Below are 13,056 nucleotides of genomic sequence, written 5' to 3'. Positions count from 1 at the left end.
TATCAGAGCATAGTCGGTCGAGTCGAGTCGTAATTATTCTGTTCCCCTGTACGGGATAGGTGTTGTGTAACCCTATCAGTACTTATTGTTTTAGCTTGTTGGACTTTCAGAATAGAGATGGCTGGAAGAGGTAGAGACGATGCTGCGATTGCTGAGGCTCTGGGTATGCTAGCTGGAGTACTTGGGGGAAATCCGAATGTTGTGGGAATGGGAGCTGCTCGTCAACTGAGTGAGTTCCAGAAGAACAATCCTCCAATGTTCAAGGGAGCATACGATCCAGATGGTGCTCAGAAGTGGTTGAAGGAGATCGAGAGGATCTTCCGAGTGACTGAGTGTGCCGACAACCAGAAGGTCAGGTTCGGTACGCATATGCTGTCAGAAGAAGCAGATGATTGGTGGGTTGCTACCCGCACTGAGTTGGAATCTGCTGGGAATGCTGAGATCACTTGGGCGGTGTTCAGAGAGAGATTTCTGAGGAAGTACTTTCCAGAAGATGTCAGAGGAAAGAAAGAGATAGAGTTCTTAGAACTGAAGCAGGGCAACCGATCTGTTACTGAGTATGTTGCTAAGTTCACAGAGCTGTCGAAGTATTACACTCCCTATGACGAGGCTACTGGGGAATTTTCAAAATGTGTGAAGTTTGAGAACGGGTTGCGTCCCGAGATCAAACAGGCTATTGGATATCAACGGATTAGAGTGTTTTCTGATTTGGTTGACTGTTGCAGGATTTTTGAACAGGATACCAAAGCCAGAGCGGAGAGCTATCAGCAGAGGGTTGATAGGAAAGGCAAGAATCAGAATGATCGTGGGAAACCGTATGCAGCTGGCAAAGGTTTCCAGAGACAAAGTGGGATGAAGAGGCCTAGTGGGGGAGACTCTAGTGCCCCTGCTAAGTGTTACAGATGTGGTCAGGCTGGACATCGTGTCCATGAGTGTACCAGTGCTGAGAGGAAGTGTTTCAAGTGTGGAAAAGGTGGTCATTTGGCTGCAGAGTGCCGGTCGAAGACTGTGACTTGTTTCAACTGTGGAGAGTTGGGTCATATTAGCCCATAGTGTCCTAAGCCGAAGAAAGAGAACCAGTCGGGAGGCAAGGTCTTTGCTTTATCGGGTTCTGAGACTTCTGCAGATGATCGTTTGATCCGAGGTACGTGTTATATTAATGGCTTTCCTCTTGTAGCTATTATTGACACAGGTGCGACTCATTCCTTTATATCTTTGGATTGTGCTGTGAAACTTAAGTTAGAGATATCTGAGATGCATGGAAGTATGGTGATTGATACTCCTGCGAAGGGTTCAGTGACTACTACTTCAGTTTGTTTAAATTGTCCTTTGAGTATTTTTGGGAGAGACTTTGGGATAGACCTCGTGTGTCTTCCACTAGTGCAGATTGATGTTATTCTGGGTATGAACTGGTTGGTGTCTAACCGAGTTTATATCAACTGTTTTGATAAGACTGTGATCTTTCCTGAGATTGAGGAAGGAAAGAGTTTGTTTCTATCAGCAAGGCAGGTGAATGAGGCAGTAGCAGATGGGGCAGAGTTGTTTATGCTGTTAGCAAATTTGGAGGCTAAAGATAAGCTGGTGAATTGCGATCTAGCTGTGGTGTGTGATTTTCCTGATGTGTTTCCGGAAGAAGTGAATGAATTACCGCCAGAGCGTGAAGTTGAGTTCTCGATTGATTTGGTACCTAGTACTAGGCCGATATCGATGGCTCCGTACCGTATGGCTGCTGTTGAGTTAACTGAATTGAAGAGTCAGTTGGAAGATCTGTTGGATAAGAAATTTATTCGTCCGAGTGTGTCACCGTGGGGTGCACCAGTGTTATTGGTTAAGAAGAAAGAAGGTACTATGAGGTTGTGTGTGGACTACAGGCAACTGAATAAAGTGACGATCAAGAATCGGTATCCCTTGCCGAGGATTGATGATTTGATGGATCAGTTGGTTGGTGCGAGTGTGTTCAGCAAAATAGATTTGAGATCGGGTTATCATCAGATACGTGTGAAAACTGAGGATATTCAGAAGACTGCTTTTAGAACAAGGTATGGACATTATGAGTATTCTGTAATGCCTTTTGGTGTGACTAATGCGCCTGGAGTGTTTATGGAGTATATGAATAGGATTTTCCATCCGTACCTAGACAAGTTTGTTGTGGTGTTTATTGACGATATTTTGGTGTATTCGAAATCTGAAGAAGAGCATGCTGAGCATTTGAGAGTGGTTTTAGGAGTTCTACGAGAAAAGAAGTTATTTGCTAAACTCTCTAAATGTGAATTTTGGTTAGAAAAGGTTAGTTTTCTTGGCCATGTGATTTCAAGAGGTGGTGTTGCTGTTGATCCTTCTAAGATAGAAGCGGTATCTAAGTGGGAAGCTCCGAAGTCAGTTTCTGAGATAAGGAGTTTTCTTGGACTTGCAGGTTATTATAGGAAATTCATTGAGGGATTTTCTAAGTTGGCATTACCGTTGACGATGTTGACTAGAAAGGGGCAAGCGTTTGTTTGGGACTCAAAATGTGAAGAAGGTTTCCAAGAGTTAAAGAGAAGGTTGACTACTGCTCCTATTCTGATATTACCGAGTTCGTCGGAATCATTTGAGGTTTACTGTGATGCTTCATTGTTGGGTTTGGGTGGTGTGTTGATGCAGAATAAGCAGGTTATAGCTTATGCTTCAAGACAACTGAGGATTCATGAGAGGAACTATCCGACACACGATTTAGAGTTGGCAACTGTGGTTTTCGTTCTGAAGTTGTGGAGGCATTACTTGTATGGGTCAAGATTTGAGGTTTTCAGTGACCATAAAAGTTTAAAGTATTTGTTTGATCAGAAAGAGCTGAATATGAGACAGAGGAGATGGTTAGAGTTTCTGAAGGATTATGACTTTGGTTTGAATTACCATCCGGGTAAAGCAAACGTGGTGGCTGATGCATTGAGTCGGAAATCATTGCATATGTCTATGTTAATGGTTAAGGAATTGGATTTAATTGAGCAGTTTAGAGACTTGAGTTTGGTGTGTGAGAGTACTCACAATAGTGTTAAATTGGGAATGTTGAAGTTAACAAGTGGTATTCTGGATGAGATTAGAGAGGGTCAGAAATCCGATGTGCTTTTGGTTGATAAGTTGACTTTAGTAAATCAAGGTCAAGGTGGTGAGTTCAGAGTTGATGAGAATGGTGTTTTGAAATTTGGTAATCGGGTGTGTATTCCGGATGTTACCGAACTTAAGAAGAGTATTCTTGAGGAAGGACATCGTAGTGGCCTGAGTATTCATCCTGGGGCTACGAAGATGTATCATGATTTGAAAAAGTTATTTTGGTGGCCGGGAATGAAAAGAGAAATTGCAAGTTTTGTTTATTCTTGTTTGACTTGTCAGAAGTCAAAGATTGAGCATCAGAAGCCGTCTGGGCTAATGCAACCGTTGGCTATTCCAGAGTGGAAGTGGGACAGTATCAGCATGGATTTTGTTTCTGGTTTACCGAGGACAATTAAGAATTTTGAAGCTATTTGGGTGATTGTTGACAGATTGACAAAATCGGCTCATTTCATTCCGATCAGAATGGATTATCCGTTAGAGAGATTTGCTGAATTGTATATTGAGAAAATTGTAAGTTTGCATGGTATTCCGTCGAGTATTGTTTCGGACAGAGATCCTAGATTTACATCGAAGTTCTGGGAAGGTTTGCAGAGGGCTTTGGGAACTAAGCTGAGATTGAGTTCTGCATATCATCCGCAGACTGATGGTCAGACTGAGAGGACGATTCAGTCACTAGAGGATCTTTTGAGGGCTTGTGTTTTGGAAAAGGGAGGTGCTTGGGATTGTTATTTACCTTTGATTGAGTTTACCTACAACAATAGTTTTCATTCGAGCATTGGTATGGCACCGTTTGAAGCTTTGTATGGTAGGAGATGTCGGACGCCTTTATGTTGGTATGAGTCCGGTGAGAGTGTTGTGGTTGGACCGAAGATTGTTCAACAAACTACGGAAAAGATTAAGATGATTCAGGAGAAGATGAGGATTGCTCAGAGTCGTCAGAAGAGTTATCACGACAAGAGGAGGAAGTCACTTGAGTTTCAAGAGGGAGATCATGTGTTTCTCCGTGTTACTCCGATAACTGGAGTTGGTCGAGCTTTGAAGTCGAAGAAGTTGACACCTCGATTTATTGGTCCTTATCATATTTTAGAGAGGATAGGGGAGGTAGCCTATCGTATCGCTTTACCGCCGTCGCTTGCGAATTTGCATGAGGTTTTTCATGTGTCTCAGTTGAGGAGGTACATTCATGATCCGTCGCATGTAGTCCAAATAGATGATGTACAGGTGAGAGATAACCTGACTGTTGAAACATCACCTATGAGGATCGAGGATCGAGAGTTGAAGCGGTTGCGGGGTAAAGAGATTGCCTTGGTGAAGGTAGCTTGGGGAGGACCAGCAGGTGGCAATGTGACTTGGGAACTTGAGAGTCAGTTGAAGGAGTCTTATCCGGAGTTATTCGCTTGAGGTATGTTTTCGAGGACGAAAACTCTTTTAGTGGGGGAGAGTTGTAACACCCCGACAAAAATAAGCTAATTATTTAATTTAAGTTAATATTATATTTATTAATTTAATTAAATAATTGGAATTATTGGATTATTATTATTATTATTATTATTATTATTATTGGAATAATAATTATTGGAAAATATATATAAGTTGGAAATAAGAAAAAGAGTTCCATTTTTGGTAAAAAGAGTTTTCACGTGAAAAGCAGAGAAGCGGCTGAAAAGAGGAAAAGGGCAAAGAGACAGAGCAAGAGGAAGAAGGTTGGGGAAGAGAAAAGCTTGAAGCTTAAAGATTCGTCGGATTAACTCAGGTAAGGGGGGTTTATCGTCGTTTAATGGGTATTATGGGTTAACATGTAATGGGTAGTGATAAACCGTTGAATTGACCCTAATTGGGATGTTGAATGCTGAAAAATTGTGTTGGATAAGTTGTGTTAAAGCTGTAATTGAATCTGTATTTGTGTGAGTTGTGATTTCCCGAACGTATAGCTTTTTACGGAATCGGAATCGGAGGTCCGGAAGCCCTCCAACGGCGGAAAATGCGGAGAATTCTGCATTCTGCTTCGTGTTAGCGCAGGAACAGCTTTCTGTCTTGCGTTAACCGGTTAACCCAGGGCGTTAACCGGTTAACACTGTTGTAAGTTGTGAAAATATTGATGTTCTGTCTGCGTTAACCGGTTAACCCATGGTGTTAACCAGTTAACACTGTTAAGTTTTGCCAGGAAGCGTGTTTTGGCCTGCGTTAATGATAACACGAAATTATATCACATTTTAAGACTTAATTCAATTAGATTATATTATCATTTACTTTAGTTTATCTCATTTTATCAGATATTATGCAGTATTTCCTTACTATTTATGTCAGGTATCCATTTTGAAGCAAAAGTGAAAAAGGGAAGAAAAGGAGGTGTAGAAAGGAGTAAAAAGGAAACAAATATCAAAGACCAAGCCCAGCCCAAAGAAAGCGCACGTTGTGCCTGTGACGGGCGTCACAAGGGTTGTGACGAGCGTCACACTAGAAGCACCACTGTGACGAGCGTCACACATGGTGTGACGAGCGTCACACCATTCCACTAGCTTTTTGGCGCAAGTCACGCCCTCAGAAAGACTTGAAGAGGAACGTTGAGAAGTTGGTCTCCTATATCCACGCCGCGCATGTAGCCACGTTGAAGAATGGGAGAAACGGAATGCAGTTACCAACACTATTATAAATAGCCATCTCACAAACCTAAAACGGAGACGAGTTTTTCCACGCTCACATTGCCGAAGCTCTGCCAAATTTTCTTTTCGCGCCTTTTGCTTATTTTTTCTTTTCCAGCATTGTTTATTTTATTTATTTTTTTTGCAAGCTTTACATTCTTTTTCCCTTGCAAATTTACCTTTCCAGTTTTAGCTTTTAGATATTTTTCGCATAATAGTTTCTACACCGGAAACTATTGTGCAACTTTATACCGGATTTAACCTTACGTTATATTCCAGTTTTATTTCCTTGATTTAATTTACTGTTTAATTGAAGAATCCAAGAACAAATCCTACCGGCTTGTGGTGGAGTGTTCAAGACCATTGTATTACGCATTCAGGTTCTTTAATTGTTATTTAATTTTTAATGTTTTATTTTATTATTTATCTATATTATTTGCCTGGAATGAGTCTGTTTATGCATGATATAAATTCTTATTTATTTAGCATGTCTGACTAATTTGCCTAGGTATCGGTATGTAAAGTAAGCAGAATAAGGGATCAAGACTGAGTCGGTCTACCTAAACTTAAAATCAAAATCAATCTTTTTACGGTCTCAACTTACAGGTTTAATAACAAGATTTTTTACAAAAGTAAAAGACATAAAGAAGTTAAAATCAATAGAGCGAGAGTTTGAGATTTTAACTGGACAGTGTAAGTTAGGCATTAATTCTAGATCAGGGCGAGAGCAAGTTTTAGAGTTAATTAAATTCTGACCTTTTCCAAAAAGTATTTTTAAAGATTGAATGTGAGGACGAGAGTTAAGCATTTGGATTTAATTATATAACCTAAGTCAACAGAGCGAGAGTTTGAGATAAGGGTGTTTAAAACGGTCAGTATTTTCTTAAAAAGAGTTTCTGCAACTTTATTGCTTTCAAAATATGGTTTTTGACTTAATTATAAGTGACAGCAACATTAATATAAAATCATGGTTTATTCAACAGAGCGAGAGTTTGAGATAGAACCTTTAACCAATAAAGTTAACCGAAACGATTCATTTTAAAACCAAGAAACCGACAAAGACTTGATTCCCTAGTTTTGACGAACTACATACCGATATCCGTCTTATTAATATTTAATCTAGATATTAGTTTAGCTCTTAGTTTTTCCCAAACGATCAAACATTTTCACCTTAGATTTACGTAGTAACCTTAGATAACGGTATATCGATTCATAAGTCCCTGTGGGATCGATATCTTTTAAAACTACGCGATAGAACTGTGCACTTGCAGTTTGTATCCCATTCTCGACTCACCCAGTCGAGCGATCAAGTTTTTGGCGCCGTTGCCGGGGACTTTTATTCAATCGATATCGTAACTCTTCCGTTACGCTGTAGAGACTAAGGTTTCTTTTCCTTCTATTTTCTTTCTTTCGTTGATTTGTATGCCACGCACTCGCTCTCAAGGCGAACCGCTCTATTTACGAATCAACGATATCGAACTATATCTCCGAGTCTTACGACGAATTCGGGAATATCGTGCTAAAAACAATCTCCCTCCTATAAACCTTCCTGATTTCAAAAACATTTTTCCTTCTTTAACCGAGATGGCAGAACCAGCTCATGCTCTTAGAGATTACGCCGCCCCATCGCAAGATGAACCGCATTCAAGTATTGCTCCGCCCGCAATCGAAGCAAACAACTTTGAACTTAAACCTTCACTGTTGCAGGCTGTGCAACAGAACCAATTCTCTGGAAATCTTACCGAAGATCCAAACCTTCATTTATCCGTATTTGTCCAATACGCTGATACTGTTAAAGCTAATGGTGTCACTTCAGAGGCAATTCGACTTCGTCTTTTTCCTTTCTCATTAAGAGATAGCGCTAGAAGATGGCTTCAATCTCTTCCTTCCAACTCAGTCACCACATGGAACGAGTTGAAGAAAGTTTTTCTTGCCCGATATTTTCCGCCAAGCAAAACAGCTATGTTAAGAGCCCAGATAAATGGATTTAAACAGAAAGACAACGAGTCTCTTTTCGAAGCATGGGAAAGATACAAAGACATGATGAGACTTTGCCCACACCATGGTTTGGAAGACTGGTTAGTAATTCACACATTTTATAATGGTCTCTTATACAACACAAGGTTAACAATAGACGCCGCTGCAGGTGGTGCACTAATGAACAAACCTTACGCTGATGCTTACCAGCTTATCGAGAGCATGGCCCAGAACCACTATCAGTGGGGAACCGAACGAACGAATGTGGAAAAACCTCAACCGAAAACTGGCATGTACGAGATAAGTAACCTTGATCACGTTAATGCAAAAGTGGATGCTTTGGTCCAGAAAATTGAAAGTTTAAACGTATCACCTCCAGCCGCCGTGGTTGCTATAACTCAGAATTGCGAGGTCTGTGGAATCCAAGGCCACACTCCTGCGGAATGTCAACTCTTGACTGGAATCCAAACAGAGCAAGTAAACTATGCTCAAGGAAGCCCCTATTCGAATACCTATAACCCAAATTGGAAGAACCATCCAAACTTCTCATATAAGAGTAATAATGCTTTATACGCACCTGGACAGTCTCCAAATCAAGCCCCATCTATACCTCCGGGATATCAGAAACAGAATCCTAACAATAATACCCCTAGAAAATCCAACCTGGAAATCATGATGGAAAATTTTATAGCTTCCCAACAACAAACCAATAAAGATTTCTTAAACCAGAACATACACACTGGCGAACAACTTAAACAACTAGCAAGCAAAGTAGATGCCCTGGCTACCCATAACAAAATGCTGGAAACGCAAATATCTCAAGTAGCTCAACAACAAGCACCTACTGCTGCACCAACTGGTACATTCCCTGGACAGCCCCAACCCAATCCGAGAAGCCAAGCTCATGCAATTATATTAAGAAGTGGAACGGAAGTGGAAGGACCGTCTGACCCAAGGATAGAAAACCAAAACCCTAAGAAATCTACTGAGGAAAGTGAACCTAAGGAAAAGGAAGAGAGTAATAAGGAAACCCTAGACAAGAAGGAACCTTATGTACCTCCACCACCTTACAAACCACCTATACCTTACCCTCAAAGGCTTGTTAAAACCAAAGATGTAGGCCAATTTAGAAAATTTGTTGATCTCCTTAAACAATTAAACGTTACAATTCCGTTTACCGAAGCTATTACGCAGATGCCCTCATATGCTAAATTCTTAAAAGAAATTCTTTCTAATAAAAGGAAACTTGAGGATAGCGAAACCGTTACACTCCCTGCCGAATGTAGCGCTATAATCCAAAACATGCCCCCTAAACTCAAGGATCCGGGTAGTTTCTCTATACCCTGCCACATAGGAAAATTTGTCATCGACAAAGCCTTATGCGATTTAGGAGCCGGAATTAGCGTTATGCCTTTATCCATATGTAAGAAACTGGAAATGGGAGAATTAAGACCGACCAAAATGTCTGTGCAATTAGCAGATCGTTCCATCAAATATCCTGTAGGAATCCTTGAAAACGTTCCCGTACGCATAGGTCAGTTTTACATTCCCACTGACTTCACAATTATGGACATTAGAGAAGATGATACGACACCTATTATACTAGGAAGACCATTCTTAGCAACTGCCGGTGCAATCATAGACGTAAAACGAGGACGACTCACCTTCGAAGTAGGCGAAGAGAAAATTGAATTCATTCTTTCCCAATTCTTGAAAGCACCTGCAATAGAAGATACATGTTACTTCATGGATATCATCGATGAATGCATAAAAGAAGCAGAGTCAGGAGAAGACAAATCATCAGACTATCTTTTAGAGGACAAATCTAAACAATGCCTAGCAATAACACCGGATCCTACGCAGTGTCTTAACAAACCAACCCCTGATTTGAAAACACTTCCCAAGAATCTGAGATATGAATTCCTAGACTTAGAACTTGAACGACCTGTGATAGTTAATGCAGATCTAGGAAGACTCGAAACAGAAAAACTCCTACATATCTTAAGAAAATATCCAACCGCACTAGGATACCACATCACCGATCTTAAAGGAATAAGCCCTTCTATTTGTATGCACCGCATCATGTTAGAAGAAGACTGTAAAACCTCTAGGGAACACCAGAGAAGACTAAATCCGATCCTAAGTGAGGTAGTAAAGAAAGAAATAACCAAGTTATTGGAAGCAGGTATTATATATCCTATATCTGATAGCAAATGGGTTAGTCCTGTACACGTTGTACCAAAGAAAGGAGGCATAACCGTTATTGAAAACGAAAAAGGAGAAACTATAACTAAACGAATCGAATCGGGATGGAGAATGTGCATTGATTATAGGAAACTAAACAAAGCAACCCGAAAAGATCATTTCCCTTTACCATTCATTGACCAGATGTTAGAACGATTAGCTAAACATTCACATTTCTGTTATTTAGACGGTTATTCAGGCTTCTTTCAAATACCAATTCACCCTGATGACCAAGAAAAGACAACATTCACATGCCCTTTTGGTACCTTCGCGTATAGACGAATGCCGTTTGGTCTATGTAATGCCCCTGCAACTTTTCAAAGATGCATGATGGCAATATTCGCCGACTTTCTCGAAAACATCATGGAAGTATTTATGGATGACTTTTCTGTATACGGACAAAGTTTCGAAGAATGCCTTGAAAACCTGGAAAGAGTTCTGGAGCGATGTGTAAAAGTAAACTTAGTACTTAATTGGGAAAAGTGCCACTTTATGGTACAAGAAGGAATTGTTTTAGGACACATCATCTCGAACAGAGGAATTGAAGTAGACAAAGCCAAAATAGAGGTAATCGAAAATCTTCAACCCCCAAGAACCGTGAGAGAAGTACGAAGTTTTTTAGGACACGCCGGTTTTTACCGACGATTCATCAAAGACTTCTCTAAGATAACTAAACCCTTAACCGGACTATTGATGAAAGATGCTGAATTCATATTCGACGATAACTGTTTAAAAGCATTTCAAACTCTTAAACAAACATTGATCTCCGCACCCATTATGCAGACACCAGACTGGAATGAACCATTCAAAATAATGTGCGATGCCAGTGACTATGCTGTAGGTGCTGTTTTAGGACAAAGAAAGGATAAAAAGCTTCACGTTATATATTACGCTAGCAGAACCCTGGATGAAGCACAGATGAATTATGCCACAACCGAGAAAGAACTCCTAGCAGTGGTATTTGCACTAGATAAATTTCGTTCTTACCTGGTAGGAGCCAAAATAATAGTTTACACTGATCACGCTGCTATCAGGTAACTTTTAACAAAAAAAGATGCTAAACCTAGACTCCTAAGATGGATCTTGTTACTACAAGAATTCGACTTAGAAATCAAGGACAAGAAAGGAACTGAAAACGTAGTAGCAGACCACCTCTCTAGACTTGAGAACCTTGAACCGGAAAGAACATCCATTAATGATGATTTCTCGTATGATAAACTCATAGCTACTTTGGAAGAGAACAACTCCGACATGCAAGTAGAAACCACCTTAGCTATATCTGTCATACCATGGTACGCTGATCTAGTCAATTATTTAGCTGCCGGAATAGTTCCACCTACTCTATCTTACCAGCAGAAGAAACGATTCTTCCACGACATAAAACACTATTACTGGGATGATCCCTTACTTTTCAAAAGAGGCCCCGATGGTATTTTCCGTCGATGTATACCCGAAGAAGAGGTAGAAAATATAATCCAACACTGTCACTCTGCGCCTTATGGTGGTCACACAAGTACATCCAAAACCTGCTCTAAAATCCTACAAGCTGGCTTTTATTGGCCAACTATATGGAAGGACGTACATGCGGCTATTAAGGAGTGTGACAGATGTCAACGCACGGGAAACATATCTAGACGTGACGAGATGCCACAAAAAGGTATTTTGGAAGTAGAGATTTTTGACGTGTGGGGGATAGACTTCATGGGACCTTTCCCATCCTCTTTCGGTAACAAATACATACTCGTGGCAGTTGACTACGTATCAAAATGGATCGAAGCTATAGCTTCTCCAACAAATGACACCCGAGTAGTAACTAGACTCTTTAAAAATATAATATTTCCGAGATTTGGCATCCCAAGAATAGTAGTCAGTGATGGTGGATCACACTTTATATCCAAGGTACTCGAAAAACTACTACTTAAATATGGAGTGAGACATAGGATAGCAACACCTTACCACCCTCAAACCAGTGGACAAGTGGAAGTATCTAACAGAGAAATCAAGCAAATACTAGAAAAAACGGTCGCCACTTCAAGGAAAGATTGGTCATTGAAATTACCAGAAGCTTTATGGGCATACCGAACTGCTTATAAAACTCCCATAGGGACGACCCCATTTAAGCTCATTTATGGAAAATCCTGTCACCTCCCGGTAGAATTAGAACATAAAGCCTATTGGGCTATTAGAAATTTAAATTTGAATTATAAAGCCGCCGGTGAAAAGAGAATCCTTGACATAAACGAATTAGAGGAACTCAGAAGAGACGCCTATGAAAATGCCAAAATCTATAAAGAAAGAACAAAACAATGGCATGACAAGCGTATATCAAGGAAAATCTTCAAGCAAGGCGACGCAGTACTTTTATTTAACTCTAGACTAAAGTTATTCCCGGGAAAACTACGATCCAGATGGTCAGGACCTTTTCATATCACTAAAATCTTTCCCAGTGGAGCAGTAGAAATAAAAGGACAATCTACAGAACCGTTCACCGTAAACGGGCAACGTCTGAAACATTATCACTATGCGGAAACCAACGAGGATTCGCAAATTCTACACTTAGACGAAACGCCCCCAGGACTCATAGACTATATTTAACAGTTTCTTTGTCGAGCTTGCGACATCTAAACAAAGCGCTTAGTGGGAGACAACCCACAAATTAATTTGTTATTTTATTATTCTATTATTATTATCATTTCCCTATTTTTCTCTTAATTATTCTTTTAATTTCTATTTAGTATTCATTATTGATTTATTAAAAAAAGAAAAAAAAATATATATATATATATAATAATAATAATTCTTTTCTTCTTTCGGCATTTGGCCAAATCCTGACTTAAACTCATGTTTCTTTTCTCTAGCTAACACTAACCAGATGGGACATTCTGATCGTATGGGTATCAAGTTCAGAGGAATGGCTCAGAAACGAAAGTTTGAAGAACTAGCCGCTAGAGAGATGCTACCTAGTTTATATGCTGATGATTGGGCTATGACTGCCCTTGGATTGAGACAGAGTGTCCTGTTTTTGCTGAATCAGATAGGATGGGAGACCTCCCCTATCCTGAGACATTTCACCACCTACCGGAGACTCACACTAGAATTCCTTAGT

At 40.1% G+C, this 13,056-nt stretch overlaps 1 non-coding gene across 1 annotated transcript; it reads right to left on the bottom strand.

Annotated features, from left to right (window-relative positions):
- Positions 1-7,691: 7,691 nt before the first annotated feature.
- LOC127076951 (small nucleolar RNA R71) lies at positions 7,692-7,798 on the bottom strand. The gene has a single exon (XR_007786957.1). It is a non-coding gene; the product is annotated as a small nucleolar RNA R71 (small nucleolar RNA).
- Positions 7,799-13,056: the final 5,258 nt, after the last annotated feature.

The sequence above is a fragment of the Lathyrus oleraceus genome, chromosome 4 (genome assembly GCF_024323335.1).
Source record: "Lathyrus oleraceus cultivar Zhongwan6 chromosome 4, CAAS_Psat_ZW6_1.0, whole genome shotgun sequence".
NCBI lineage: Eukaryota > Viridiplantae > Streptophyta > Magnoliopsida > Fabales > Fabaceae > Lathyrus > Lathyrus oleraceus.
The sequence above is the reverse complement of the archived record's forward strand: the minus strand, read 5'-3'. Positions and strand labels throughout refer to the sequence as shown.